This window comes from Narcine bancroftii, chromosome 6 (assembly GCF_036971445.1).
Source record: "Narcine bancroftii isolate sNarBan1 chromosome 6, sNarBan1.hap1, whole genome shotgun sequence".
In the NCBI taxonomy this organism is placed as follows: Eukaryota; Metazoa; Chordata; class Chondrichthyes; order Torpediniformes; family Narcinidae; genus Narcine; species Narcine bancroftii.
In genome coordinates, this window is record NC_091474.1 from 229667525 (window position 1) to 229683186 (window position 15662).

Here is a 15662-nt window from a genome sequence, read left to right on the forward strand (position 1 = left end):
TCAGATGAAGTTCAGAAGGATATTTCTGGGAATGAAAGGGTTATCATATGAGGAAGGTTTGCCAGCTCTTTCCTGATGGGAGCAGCTGAAAGATGCTGTGTGCAGGGTGGAAAGGGTCCTCGATAATTTTGCATGCCCTCTCATGCGAATTGTTTGGGAAGTAGGTTGAAGCTGGGTCCCAGTGCCATTATGACAGTCACAGTCCGTCAGAAATAAAACCAGTCAAATGTACTATGATTGCATAATGTGGGTTCTCATGACACCCCCAACAATGACGCGACAAATGCCCAGTGCTTACCAGCTGCTCCCATACTCAGTGAGGAATGGACAGATTTCCTGCATGGATCGCTACTTGAACATGATATGTGGGCGATATGGTTAGTGCAAAGCTATTACAGCAGCACAGCCCGGGTTCGAATCCTACGCTACCTGTGGAGTTTGTAAGTTCTTCCCATCTCTGCGTGGGTTTCCTCCTGGTGCTATTTCCTTACGCCTTTTAAAATGTCGGGGTTGTAGGTTAATTAGTGTATTTGGAAGGTGTGGACGGGCTTGCTACTATGGTGTACGTCTAAATTTTGTTTTGAATATTTTATTTTTGATTTTGTTCAAAGAATAATAATTTTTTCAAAATCAGAATATATTAAAATTTTTCTTTCAAACAACAACAAGCAAAAGCAAAATGGTCCCTCCCTCTCTCGCCCTTTCCATATATATGAATCTGCACACTATCCGAGCTTACGTATCTTTTAAATATATATAGAATACAATTGGGGAAACTACGTTTACATAATAGTTGCATTTATACTTTCTCTTTTTTTATTATTACTGTATCTGGGCCCCTATGTGGTCCAGGTACGGCTGCCAGATCTTTACAAAAGTTTCATATATATTCATTAAGTTATATGTGATTTTTTTCCCCATAGATATACAGCTGTTTATTTCTGCAGTCCATCGTGCTATAAGTAGAGGGGACTTGCACTTCCAAGTGATCGCGATACATTTTTTCGCTACTGCCAGTGCTATTTTTATAAATGAGATTTGATATTTATTCAATTTTTCACTTCTTTCCATAAAATTATTTAATAGATATTAGCTCCAGGTCGCCTGTGAAGGCCACTCCTGTTATCCTGGTTAATTTTTCTGCGATTTCTTGCCAAAACAGCCTCACTTTCACACATGGCCGTGTGGCATGTAAAAAAGTTCCCGTCTAAATCCAACCTCTCTGAAATTTCAGCTTTGGATCTGTGTAACTTTTGTGGGGTGAGATATAATTGGTGTAAAAAATTATTCTGAACCAGTCCATATCTTCCATTTATAATTGACGTCATGCTGTCCTTACACCAATCTGACCAGCTTCTTTCTGAAATCACCACACCCAAGTCCAACTCCCAACTGTCCCTTGACCGCTGCAACCCTGGTTTTGCACTTTCACATAACACATTTTTGTTATAAATTTGCATGTATTTCCCATCCAAACTGTTCGTTCATTTTCACTAATTTCAGGTGGGGTCATTGTTGTTCCCCATCTTTCTCTTAAGAATGATCTAAGCTGGAGAAAACAGAAGAAGGTCCCATTGGCCAATCCGCACTTGTGTTTTAATTGTTCAAGGGACACAAGTTTTCCTTCCCTGTAACAGGCCTTAATATATCTAATATGTTTGTCATACCACAAATTTAACTTTCTATTGCCTATGTTTATAGGCAATAACACATTTTACAAAATGGGGCTTTTCTTCCTATACATTCATTAATTTCTTGCCGTGTATGTCTAAATTAAAAAATTTTAAACATTGAGCAAATGCAAAAGTAAGAATGACCATTTGGATTGTGAAGTGGTCGACAGAATTTGCAGAAGCAAAGTACGCAGATCATTTTTTTTCCCCCAAAATTGACTTTATTCACAATAAATTATTTACAAAAGACAAAGCCGTTCAGTCTCTTCACACCCAAAATGACAATCAGATCTATTCAATCCCATCAATGTACATTGTTACATTTGTTCTCAAGGATCTGAAATAAATCCAGAAAATACTGTAAATGCTCATTATGTGGACAGTTTCAGAATTCCAAAGGAAATGGGCCAGCAACAATTTTTCTCAAGCCAAATATTTCAGTAACAATTGGGTCTCGAGCAGTGGTTCTCAACCTTTTGTCCCCACTCACATCCCACTATAAGCAATCCCTTAAAATAATCACAGAGCACTATGGCATAGGGATTACTTAAAGTATTGGGATTACTTAGAATGAAATGTGAGTTTAGAGGGGCAGTTTGAAAACTACTGATTTAAGGTGAGTGGAGGAAAGTTTAGGGGAGGCATCAGAGGTAGATTTTTTATGCAGAGAATGGTAGGTGCCTGGAATGCATTGCCAGGGTGGTGATGCAGGCTGGTTCAATAAGGGCATACAAAAGGCTCTGAGGCAGGCACATGGATGTAACACAAATGGAAGGTTATGGACTGTGAAGGAAGGAAGGAAGGAAGGGTTAGATTGAGGTGGAGTAGGTCTGTATAGGTCGCACAACATCATAGACTGAAGGGCCCATACTTTTACCACTTCTGCTGAGGTTTATAGTTTATTTCATTTTCCTTACCTTGCAGCTTAATGTACATGTTGGTTATAAATCTTTTAATTATCATTGTGTCTGTAACTACATATTCAAAGCTGCTTCCTTCAGGTAATCTCAAGTTGTTTCCCAATTTATCCTTTAAATAAGCTTTCAATTGATGATATGCAAACATTGTGCCATGAGTTCTTCCATATTTGTACTTCAACTGTTCAAATGTTAATAAATTATTTCCCCAAAACAATTTTCTATTCTTTTGATTCCTTTTCTCTCCCATTCTCTAAAGGAAAGGTTGTCTATTGTAAAAGGGATTAGCGGATTTTGTGTCAATAGTAATTTTGGTATTTGATAATTCTTTTTTTTTCCTTTCTAAGTGGATCTTCTTCCATGTATTAAGTAAATGATGCAGTACTGGTGAGTTTTTATATTGCACCAGCTTTTCATCCCACTTATAAAATATATGTTCCGGTACCTTTTCCCATATTTTATCTAGTTCTGTCTTAGTCCAGTCTGGTTTTTCCCTTGTCTGGTAAAAATCTGATAAATACCTTAATTGTGCGGCTCTATAATAATTTCTAAAATTTGGTAACTGCAAACCACTTTGATTATACCTCTCTGTTAATTTATCTAACACTACCCTTGAATTCCTCCCTTTCCACAAGAATTTCCTTATTATTCTCTTTAGTTCATTAAAGAATTTTTCTGTTAAAGGAATTGGTAACATTTGAAATAAGTATTGTATCCTTGGGAACGCATTCATTTTAATACAGTTTACCCCCCCTATCAACATTAGTGGTAATTCTTTCCAATGTTCTAAGTCTTCCTGCAATTTCTTTATTAGTGGCTGATAATTTAGTTTGTACAAGTTATCTAACCTGATATCTAGGTATCGGATGGCTTGTGCTTGCCATTTAAATGGTGATTCTTTTTTAAATTCTGTATAATCTGCGTTTCTCATTGGCATCACTTCACTTTTATTTGCGTTGATCTTGTACCCTGATATTTCTCCATATTCCTTCAATTTCTTATGGAATTCTTTTATTGATATCTCTGGTTCTGTTAGGTATACTATGATGTCTTCTGCAAATAAGATGATTTTATACTCCTTCTCCTATATTTTTATCCCTTTTATTTTATTTTCTATTCTTATCAGTTCTGCCAAAGGTTCTATTGCTAAGGCGAACAATGAGGTGGATAGTGGACATCCCTGTCTCATTGACCTACTTAATTTAAAGTGACTCGATACATATCCATTTACTGCTACCTTCACCAACGGTCCATTATACAATGCTTTAATCCAATTTGTATATTTTTATGGTAGATTAAACTTCCATAATACTTTAAATAAGTAGTTACACTCTACTCTGTCAAAGGCTTTTTCTGCGTCTAGAACAACAGACACTGTTGGTTTTTTATTTCCTTGAACTGCGTGGATTAGATTAATAAATTTACAGACATTGTCCGCTGTTCGTCTTTTCTTAATAAATCCAGTTTGATCTTGTTTTACTATTTTAGGTACACAATCGGCCAATCTGTTTGCTAATAATTTCACTATTATCTTATAGTCTGAGTTAAGTCGAGATACTAGTCTGTATGATGCTGGTGTTAATGGGTCCTTCCCATCTTTGGAAATACTGTAATTATTGCTGTCTTGAAGGAATCTGGCAAGTTTTGTGTTTCTTCTATCTGGTTCATTACTTCCAGTAAAGGAGGAATTAATAACTCTTTAAACGTTTTATAAAATTCTATTGGGAATCCATCCTCTCCTGATGTTTTATTGTTCGGCAGCTTTTTTAATATATCCTGTACTTCTATTTCAAATGGTTTTATTAGTTTGTTTTGTTCCTCTTGCAATTTCAGCAGTTCAATTTTAGCTAAAAATTCCTCTATTTTATCATCTTTCCCCTCGTTCTCAGTTTCATACAATTGTTCATAAAATTCCTTAAAATTTTCATTAATCTGTTGGATTATATGTAATTTGTTTGTCCTTTCTCCTTGATGCCTGTATTGTTCTTTTAGCTTGTTCTGTTTTAAGTTGCCAGGCTAATATTTTGTTTTTTCTCCCAGTTTGTAATACTTTTGCTTTGTTTTCGTTATGTTCTTCTCCACCTTGTACGTTTGTAATGTTTCGTATTTAATTTTTTTTGTCTGCCAATTCTATCCTTTTCGTTATCTCATCCCTTTTTACTAATTCCTTTTCTGTATTTACTATCTCCCTTTCCAATTGCTCTATTTCCCGATTGTAAATCTTTTTCATCTTAGTTACATAGCTTATTATCTGTCCTCTAATGAAGCCTTTCATTGCGTCCCATAATGTAAATTTGTCTTTCACTGATCCTGTGTTTATTTCAAAATATGTTTTAATTTGGCATTCAATAAACTCCCTAAATTCCTGTCTTTTAAGTAGCATGGAGTTTAATCTCCATCTTTCTGTTCTTGGTGGGATGTCCTCCAGTTCTATTGCTATTAATAGGGGTGAATGATCTGATAGTAGTCTAGCTTTATATTCAGTTTTCCTAACTCTCCCTTGAATATGGGCTAACAATAAAAACATATCAATCCTTGAGTAAGTTTTGTGCCTACTTGAATAATATGAAAATTCCTTCTCTCTTGGGTGCTGCCTCCTCCATATATCCATAAGTTTTATTTCCTGCATTGATTTAACCATAAATTTGGCTACTTTATTCTTTTTTCTTGTCTTTTGTCCAGTTTTATCCAACATTGGGTCCAAATTAAGGTTAAAATCCCCTCCTATCAATATATTTCCTTATGTGTCTACAATCTTCAAAAAAAAATCATGCATAAACTTTTGATCCTCCTCATTAGGTGCTTATATATTGAGCAAATTCCAAAATTCTGAGTATATCTGACACTTTATCATTGCATAACTCCCTGCCGGATCTATTATTTCCTCCTCTATTTTGATTGGTACATTTTTGTTAAGTAATATGGCTACACCTCTAGCTTTTGAATTATAGGCTGCTGCCGTTACGTGTCCTACCCAGTCTCTCTTTAGTTTGTTACATTCCATTTCAGTTAGATGCGTTTCCTGCACAAATGCTATATCTATTTTTTCCTTCTTCAATAAATTTAGTAGCCTCTTCCTTTTAATTTGGTTATGTATTCCATTAACGTTTATAGTCATATAGTTCAACATGGCCATCTTCTATCTTGCATCCATCTCTTTTCCACTACTTTGCCACCTCCATCACTCTTTTCCCAATTTTTATCTCTTAGTTTTCTCTTATTACACTTAATGTACGACAACACATTTATGACATAAAATATCCCCGCAGTTCCCACATCCACTAATTCCTTAACCCCAAAAGATCCCCCCCCTCTCTGAGTTGCCCCATATCCCTTGCCGGGAAACCACAACTCCCCTTTTCATTTGGATTGCGATCTTGTTCCCAGCGTCAACTGATTTTGCAGTGATGGTTATTCCCCCTCTACCCAGCCCTCTCCAGAAAACACTTTTTTTTAAAACACATAAAACAAAGCTCTCTCTCTTCTTTTTTTCCCCCCTTACTCCCTTCCTTCCCATCTCTTTTCCTTTTTTTGTTCTTTACATATACACTGTTTTTACATCTTTATATATTCTTTATCGCTGTTCTTCATTCTTGTTACATCTCTTCATCTCTTCTCCTGTCCTGCAAATGCTCTGCAAATTCTTGCGCTTTCTTTGGATCCGAGAACAGTCTGTTTTGCTCCCCGGGTATAAATATTTTAATCATGGCTGGATGTCTTAATATGAATTTGTAACCTTTTTTACATAAAGTCAATTTTGCTATATTAAACTCCTTCCTCCTCTTTAAGAGTTCAAAAATTATGTCTGGGTAAAAAAAATATTTTTTGACCCTTGTATTCCAATGGTTTATTATCTTCTCTAATTTTATTCCTTGCCCGTTCCAGTATATTTTCTCTTGTCATGTATCTCAAAAATTTTACTAAGATGGATCTTGGTTTTTGATGTGCCTGTGATTTCGGAGTTAATGCTCTGTATGCCCTTTCTATTTCCATTTCTTCATGCATTTCTGTCATTCCCAGGACCTTTGGGATCCATCCTTTTATATATTCCTTCATGTCTGTGCCTTCTTCACCCTCCTTCAGGCCCACTATTTTTATGTTGTTTCACCTACTATAATTTTCTAACATATCAATTTTCTGAGATAACAACTCTTGTATAACCTTATAACCATATAACCACATTACAGCACAGAACAGGCCAGTTCGGCCCTACTAGTCCATGCCGTAGCAAATCCCCACCCTCCTAGTCCCACTGACCAGCACCCGGTCCATACCCCTCTAGTCCCCTCCTATCCATGTAACGATCCAGTCTTTCCTTAAATGTAACCAATGATCCTGCCTCGACCACATCTGCCAGAAGCTCATTCCACATTCCCACCATCCTTTGCGTAAAGAAATTTCCCCTCATGTTCCCCTTATATTTTTCCCCCTTCAATCTTAAACCATGTCCTCTAGTTTGAATCTCCCCCTTTCTTAATTGAAAAAGCCTATCCACATTTACTCTATCTGTCCCTTTTAAAATCTTAAACACCTCTATCAAGTCCCCTCTTAATCTTCTACGCTCCAGAGAAAAAAGCCCCAGTCTGCACAACCTTTCCCTGTAACTCAGACCCTGAAATCCTGTCAACATTCTCGTGAACCTTCTCTGCACTCTCTCTATTTTGTTTATATCTTTCCTATAATTTGGTGACCAAAACTGTACACAGTACTCCAAATTTGGCCTCACCAATGCCTTGTACAACTTCATCATAACTTCCCTACTCTTGAATTCAATACTCCGATTTATGAAAGCCAACATTCCTTCTTCACCACACCATCTACCTAAGTATCAGCCTTGAGGGTACTATTTACCATCACTCCTAAATCCCTTTGTCTCTTTAATTTTTTTTGTCACTTTCTTCCAATTTTTCTCTTGTTATTCACTTCCATTTCTACAGCCATTTCCCCCTCTTCCACATTCTCTACTCTTTTCCCTATTTCTGTCATTACCAGTTCTGTTCTTTTCATTTTCCTTTTAATTGCATTAAATTCTAATGATGACCATTCTTTTAGTGACCTCATTTGTTCTTAAAAAAAAACTTTATCTATATTCTGTTCATCAGTTTTACCTATTCTTCTGTGTCTGTATATGTGTTTGTGTCTTCTTCTTCTCTTCTTTGTGTCTGTGTCTCTTCTGTTTTTCCTGATGACCAGCTTGTATCTCTTTGTCGGGCCTCTTCATTCTGGGCTTCTTGTGGCTGGTCTTCCCCTCCTGGCTGCTCATCTGCTGTGCTTCCTGACGTTGATCTTCTTGTCGGTCATCCTTTCGTCTATCTCCCATGTCTGTTTCATCGCTCCCTCTTCTGCTGTCTTTCTCGTACTCCAGCTGAGAGCCCTGGTGTCGGGCATCCCTCAGCTGTTCGATCTGTGAAAGCCTTCTCCTCTGCTGAGCCCCCTCCTGCTGGTGTCCTCTTTCTCCTTTGATTGCATACTGTGCACTTTTGTTGGCTCCGAAAGCCATTTTGTAGTGCTGGTGGGTCGTGACTCCGCAGGGCAGGCACTGACCTCAAGGGTCAGGCGCTCCTCACCACCACAGCATCCTGATCCTTCGTGCAGGTAAGGCCTTCATCTTTCTTCTCCAGCAACTTTTCTACTTTTTTTTCCAGTTGTTTTTACTTTCTCTTTCTTGGGAGCCATCTTTTTCTCTTCTCTGTATCTTTCTCTTCTATTTCTTATATTTTATTTTTGCTATGCTTTGCTTTTTCCTAACTTTTTTCCATTTTCCTGGAGAGGGCTGGTTTTCCCGACCGGCCACTACTCCATTACATTACTGCTCCCTCCTGGTTATTGTTAATGCTGTATCTGGAGTACTGTGTAAAATTGTGGTCTCCTTACCTGATAAATGGTACACTGGCTTTACAGTGACATGGAGGAAGGTTTACTCAGTTGGTGGTGGAAATGGAGGGGTTAGTTTATGAGGGGAGGTTGAGGAGCCTAGGACTGTAATCTTTGGAGTTTAGAAGAATGATGTAGGATCATACAAAAACATAAAATTATGAAAGGAATAGATCAAGTCGAAGCAGTGAAACTCTTTCCACTGGCACATGAGACTAGAACCAGGGAACATAGACACAAGATTCAGGTGAATAGATTTAGGACAGAGGTGAGGAGGAACTGCTTCTCCCAAAGGGTAGTGCAGTGGTTCTTGACCTTTTTTCTTTCCACTCACATCCCACTTTCAGTAATCCCTATGCCATCGGTGCTCTGTGATTAGTAAGGGATTGCTGAAAGTGGTATGTGAGCGGGAAGGGAAGGTTGAGAATCACTGCTCTAGACCCAATTGTTACTGAAATATTTTGCTTGCGAAAAATTGCCATTGGCCCATTTCCTTTGGAGTTATGAAACCGTGCACATAATGAGTCAATTAGGGATGATTAAAACAGTGGTTTTTCAAACTTTTTCTTTCCACCCACATCCCACCTTAAGCAATCCCTTACTAATCACAGAGCACTTATGGTATAGGGAATACTTAAAGTGGATGTGAGTAGAAAGAAAAAGGTTGAGAACTACTGGGGTAGTGGATCTATGGAATTCTCTGCCCAATGAAACAGAGGAAGTTGCCTCATTAAATGTATTTCCGACACAGATTGGTAGAATTTTGAATAATAGAAGAATGAAGAATTGCGGTGAGTTTTATCTCATCGAATGATGAAGGTGGCTCGATGGTCGAATCCTGCTCCTATTTTAAATGGTGAATTAGTTCAGAAAAGATTCTCAAGCTGGGACCAGAGGGCTTGAGTTATTAAGAAAAGCTGGCATGTTCTTCTCCACAGCATAGAAGGCTGAGGGGTGAACTTATAAAGGTTCAGAATATGAAATAATGAGAGGCTTAGATAAGGTGAATGGTTACAGACATTTTCCCAGAGCTGTGAGATATATAACTAGGTGGGATAGAGTGACAGGAAAAAGATAAAAGAGACATGAGGGGCAACTGTTTCACACAGGTGGAAAATAGGTCCCCTATTTATGTAATAGTCGAATTTTGTGAACCAATTTTTATGGTAAAATTTAGGGGTTGACTATTACACGTATGTTACTTTTGTCCACGGTAAGTGTCAGTATCATTCGAGGTGTCGTGAGCTCAAATGGGTGAGTGGGGCAGGCAGAACTGAGTCACTGGGAACTCGGATGGGTGGGCGGCCAGGACCTACGAAAGAATCTACGGTCAGGGCGTCAGGCACTCTGGTGGGCAGGAAGCCAGGGCATAGGCAAGACTCTGCGGTGGGGATGTAGGAAGCTCAGATGGGTGGGCGGCTGGGGCCTGGGTGAGAGTCCGCGGTCGGGATATCAGGAGCTCCAGAAGGTGGGCGGTTGGGGCCAAAAGTAAGGGGGGGTTGATTTTTATATAGTATCGAATATGAATGACTATTATACGGTATGTGAAATAGTTGCCAGGGGATGTTGAAACATATTTAGACAGGTATAAGTAAAGGAAAAGTTCTGAGGGATATGGGCCAAACACAGACAAGTCAACCTTGTCCAGGTAGGCAACATAGTTGAGATGCGCTGAAGAACTGTACAACTGTATGACTCTAAATTAAGAATCAGGGGAGATAATGGGCAGTACATGGTGCAGCTGTTACCTTGTAGTTCCAGTGGCCCAGATTCAATCCCGATCTCTGGTACTGCCTGCATGGAGTTTGCATGTACTCCCTGAGACTACACAGGTTACCTCCAGGTACGCTGGCTCCCTCCCATGTTTCAAAGATGTGCTAGCCGTGAGATTAATTGGATGTTGTATGTCATCTGTGGTGTAGTTGGGTAGAATAATAATTGGGGGGGGGGGTTGGGGGAAGGGGGAATTGATGTATGTGAAAAAAATAAGTTGTAGGAAAATTTGGGGTAATGGGTTTGTGGGATTGGTCTGAAAGCCAACATTGACTCACTACGTGAGTGAAGCTACAGGAATAGTCTCAAGATACAGGGTGCCCATTTTAGACTGAGATGAGGACATTCTTCCCTCAGAAGAGTGAATTTGAAGAATTCTTTACCACATAGGGCTGTGGTTGTTGGGTTATTATATCGAAGGCTAAAATAGACAGTTTTTCCAACTGTAAGGGAATCAAGTGTTGTGGAGTGCAGTGAAGCAGATACTAATGGTCAGGGAATGAAATTATTGAATGGTGGAGCAGCCTAAAAGGGTCAACCCTCAATTTCTGCTCCTGTTTCTGAGGTTAAAGGAGAGATTGTTGTTGCAAATTTGCAAATGCCTAGATTCATGCTCAGATCATTTTTACAATCCTTCACTTTGATCATCTTAACCATATAACCATATACAGCAGAGAACAGGCCAGTTTGGCCCTACTAGTCCATGCCGGAACAAATCCCCACCCTCCTAGTCCCATTGACCAGCACCTGGTCCATACCCCTCCAATCCTCTCCCCTCCATGTACTTATCCAGTCTTTCCTTAAATGTAAATAACATCCCTGCTTCAACCACCTCCGCCGGAAGCTCATTCCACATCCCAACCACCCTTTGCGTGAAGAAATTTCCCCTCATGTTCCCCTTATAATTTTCCCCCTTCAGTCTCAAACCATGGCCTCTGGTTTGAATATCCCCCACTCTTAATTGAAAAAGCCTATCCACGTTGACTCTCTCTGCCCCTTTTAAAATCTTGAACACCTCCATCAAATCTTGTTTGATCATCTTCCTTATCTACAAGTCAGTCCAGTACATTCCCCTTCTATCCTTGGAAAGCAGTGGCTTCACTAGTGTTGGTGTAACCCATTGCGGTAACTCATGGTGTCAACCTTCCCCCACGCCCCCTGTGAACCTCCTCTCGTACCAGACCATGCAGAATCCTTGGTAATGTCTTTTGTAGTAATGTTACTTGTAAATCATAATTCCCATATATCACTGAACGTCTTGGCAATAGCAAAATTGAAATTACACTTTAAATTACAATATCATATGCCCAGCCTAAATGTATTTACAAATACTAATTACCACAATATTGTAGCTAAAACACCAGAAAATCTGACAAAACCAGTGACTATAGAAACAAAAACAACAGCGCGTGGTTGTAGAGATTTAAACAAAACCACATGGTTCAAAGTGTCATTGTCATGGGTATTAATGACAGCTCCGACATTGTTACAAAGTTCAAAAAGTAAGTTGGCATAGTTTTAGCATTGTAGGTGTATTGATGCATCTAAGCTGGACCTATAAAAATGTGTTTGTTGTTATAACTAACTACAGGAATATTTTGATCAACATCAATAAATTTCTGCTGAAATACTTCACCAACATTTTATAGACAGTCATTTTGGTGTCACCCCATCTGATGGTGTCACCCCCTTTGCTGGTGTCACCTGCAGCAGTTCCCCCCACCCCCAGCTCCCCTGAAGCCCCCCTAGTGACACCAGTGTTGGAAACTACAAGATTTTGCTGAGTATTTGATAGAGTGGACGTGGAATGGATGTTTTCTGTGCTAGGGGACTCTGGGACCAGAGGGCACAGCCACAGAATACAGAAATGTCCCTTGAGATCAGAGAGGAGGAAGTTTCTTTGACCAGAGCATGGTGAATCTGTGGAATTTGTTAGCGCAGACATTTGTGGAATGAGGTTGAAGAGGATAGTAAATCAGTTATGGGAGAGGAATGGCAGGCAGATTCAATGGGCCAAATGGCCTATTTCCTCTCATATGCACCAAGTCCTGGCTAACTGAGAACACACTGCTATCCGACCAGATCACAGTTTGGATTAGAACTTGGATTCTGGAAAAGGAAGAGGGAGCAATGAGTGTTTTTTTGTTAATACTGGGTGTGCACAGACTTCTGCCTTCATATAGCAAAGCCTAAAAAGAGAGGCTCTATTCAGGAGGCTGAGGGACAGTTGCAAGACTTCCTCGAGTCAGCAGACTCAATGGAGGATCTGAATGATTATTCCAGGGGTGTCACTGACTTTGTTAAAACAACTGGGGATGAGTGTGTGGCAAATCACTGTTACGTAGAATTATCTGACCAAGTACACCTATTGGCCGGTTGTACCTGTGGCCCCTCCCCACAGGCTCCTGTATAAAGGTGACTGTTCCAAAGCCCCCTGCAGCTCAGTGCATGACAGCTGAACAGTAGGGATATGCTAAGTTCTCAAGTGAATGAGCCAAATATTGGTTTTGCTACAATAATCTCTCAGATGATTGATGGTGCATCAGAGTGTGCCCCTGTCAAATTGTTCAGGGTTTTCTTCCATCAGAAGATCTGAATGAACAATGAAATCTGGAATCTGCTGAGAACCAGATCACAGGCATTTGTCCGGAGATCCAGATCACTACAGAAAGAGAAGGTATGACCTATGCTGACCAACATGTCAATGTATTCATGGATATCTTCAACATCTCACTCCAGCAGGGTGTGGTACCCACCTGTTTCAACAGGTGTCAATCATAACCGGTGCCCAAGAAGAATGTAGTGACCTGCCTTAATGACTCTTGACCAGTAGCACTTACATCAATAATGATGAAGTGTTTTGAAAGGCTGGTGTTGAAGCATATCAGCTCCTGCCTGAGAGGCACCAAGGATCCATTCCAATCACCTATCGTAGTAATAGGTCCATGGAAGATACCATCTCACTGGCTCTACACAATGGCCTGGATACATTGACACTTGGACAGCAAAGATGCATACAGCAGGATGTTCTTTATCAACTACTGTTCAGCATTTAACACCATCATCCCCTCAAAACTGATCAGCAAACTCCAAGACCTGGGAGTTAACACCACTAATTTGATCATGGATTTCCTCACCTACATACCACAATCAGTGAGAATTGGTAAGAACATCTCCTCGGCAATCTCCATCAGTACCAGAACACCAAAGAGCTGTGCTCTACTCCTATTCTACTCACATTACATCTACAACTGTGAGCTCGATATGAATACAACACTATCTACAAGTTTGCCGATGATACCACAGTTGTGAGTTGTATAAAAAATGGTCGATGAGTCAGCATAAAGGAGGGAGATTGGAAACTTGGCTGAACCGTGCACCAACAACAACCTCGCACTTAGTGTCACCAAAACCAAGGAGTTGATTGTTGACTTTATGATGGGAAAACCAAAGGTGAACAATCCAATGATTATTGGTGGATTAGAGGTGGAGAGGGGAGAAAACAAGTTCTTGGGAGTCACAATCTCATTGGATCTTTCCTGGACCCAACACACCAATAGCATAATGATGAAAGCACGTCAGCACCTCTACTTCCTCAGGAGTTTGCAGAGATTTGGCATGACATTGGAAACCTTGGCAAATTTCTACAGATGTGTGGTGGAAAGTGCATCATGGTCAGGTTCGGGGACACCAATGCCCCTGAGCACAAAGCCCTGCAAAAGGTAGTGGACGCAGCCCGGGACATCACAGGCAAAACCCTTCCCACCATCGAGAATGCATACGGGGAACACTGCTGTCAGCAATCATTAAGAGTCCACACCAACCAGCACATGCTCTTTTCTCACTGCTACCATCAAAAAAGAGGTACAGGTGCCGCAAGGCTCGCACCACCAGGTAAAGGACCATCAAACACTTCAACAACAAACTCTTACTTTTGCACTTTATTAACATAACATACATATAACATAACAATTACAGCACGGAAACAGGCCATTAGGCCCTTCTAGTCCGCACCGAACCAAACACCCCTTTCTAGTCCCACCTCCCTGCACAATGCCCATAACCCTCCATCTTCTTCTCATCCATATACCCGTCCAACCTTTTCTTAAATAATACAATTGACTCCGCCGCCACTATTTCTCCCGGAAGCTCATTCCACACGGCTACCACTCTCTGAGTAAAGAAGTTCCCCCTCATGTTACCTCTAAACCTCTGCCCCTTAATACTTAACTCATGTCCTCTTGTTTTAATCTTTCCTCCTCTTAACGGAAATAGTCTATCCACGTCCACTCTGTCTATCCCTTTCATAATCTTAAATACTTCTATCAAATCCCCTCTCAACCTTCTACGCTCCAAAGAATAAAGACCTAATCTGTCCAATCTCTCCCTATACTCTAGATGCTTAAACCCAGGTAACATTCTGGTAAACCTTCTCTGCACTCTCTCCACTCTGTTTATATCCTTCCTATAATTAGGCGAGCAGAACTGCACACATAACTCCAAATTAGGCAGCACCAACGTCTTATACAATCTCAACATCACCTCCCAACTCCTATATTCCATGCAATGATTGATAAAGGCCAGCATACTAAAAGCCTTCTTCACCACCCTATTCACGTGAGTTTCTACCTTCAGGGAACGATGTACCGTTACTCCTAAATCTTTCTGCTCTTCTGTATTCCTCAATGCTCTCCCATTTACCATGTATGTCATATTCTGATTCTTCTTACCAAAATGAAGCACCTCACACTTATCAGCATTAAATTCCATCTGCCATTTTTCAGCCCACTTTTCTAAGCAGCCCAAATCCCTCTGCAATCCTTGAAAACCTTCTTCATTATCCACTATTCCACCTATCTTAGTATCGTCTGCATATTTACTAATCCAATTCACAACCCCATCATCTAGATCATTAATGTATATAACGAACAATAATGGGCCCAATACAGATCCTTGAGGCACACCACTGGTCACCGGCCTCCAACCTGACAGACAATTATCCACTACCACTCTCTGGCCTCTCCCTTTCAGCCAATGTTCAATCCATTTGACTATCTTAAAATTTATACCTAAAGACTGCACCTTCCTAACTAACCTTCCATGTGGTACCTTATCGAAGGCCTTACTGAAGTCCATATAGACAACATCCACTGCGCTACCCTCATCCACATTCCTAGTCACCTCTTCAAAAAATTCAATCAGATTGGTCAAACATGACCTTCCTCCCACAAATCCATGTTGAGTGCTCCTGATCAGACCCTGTCTATCCAGATGTTTATAAGTACTATCTCTAAGAATTTTCTCCATTAATTTACCTACCACAGACGTCAAACTTACAGGCCGATAGTTGCCAGGCTTCCTCCTTGAACCCTTTTTAAATAACGGAACCACATGCGCAATGCGCCAATCCTCCGGCACTATCCCC

At 40.1% G+C, this 15662-nt stretch overlaps 1 long non-coding RNA gene across 1 annotated transcript in view; it reads left to right on the top strand.

Moving 5' to 3' along the window:
* Positions 1–315: 315 nt before the first annotated feature.
* The window catches only part of LOC138735549 (uncharacterized), a 41267-nt gene continuing 25920 nt past the window's right edge, over positions 316–15662 (top strand). Inside the window, exon 1 of the long non-coding RNA XR_011339760.1 lies at positions 316–440. This is a non-coding gene — a long non-coding RNA (uncharacterized lncRNA). The remainder of the gene's footprint in view (positions 441–15662) is intronic.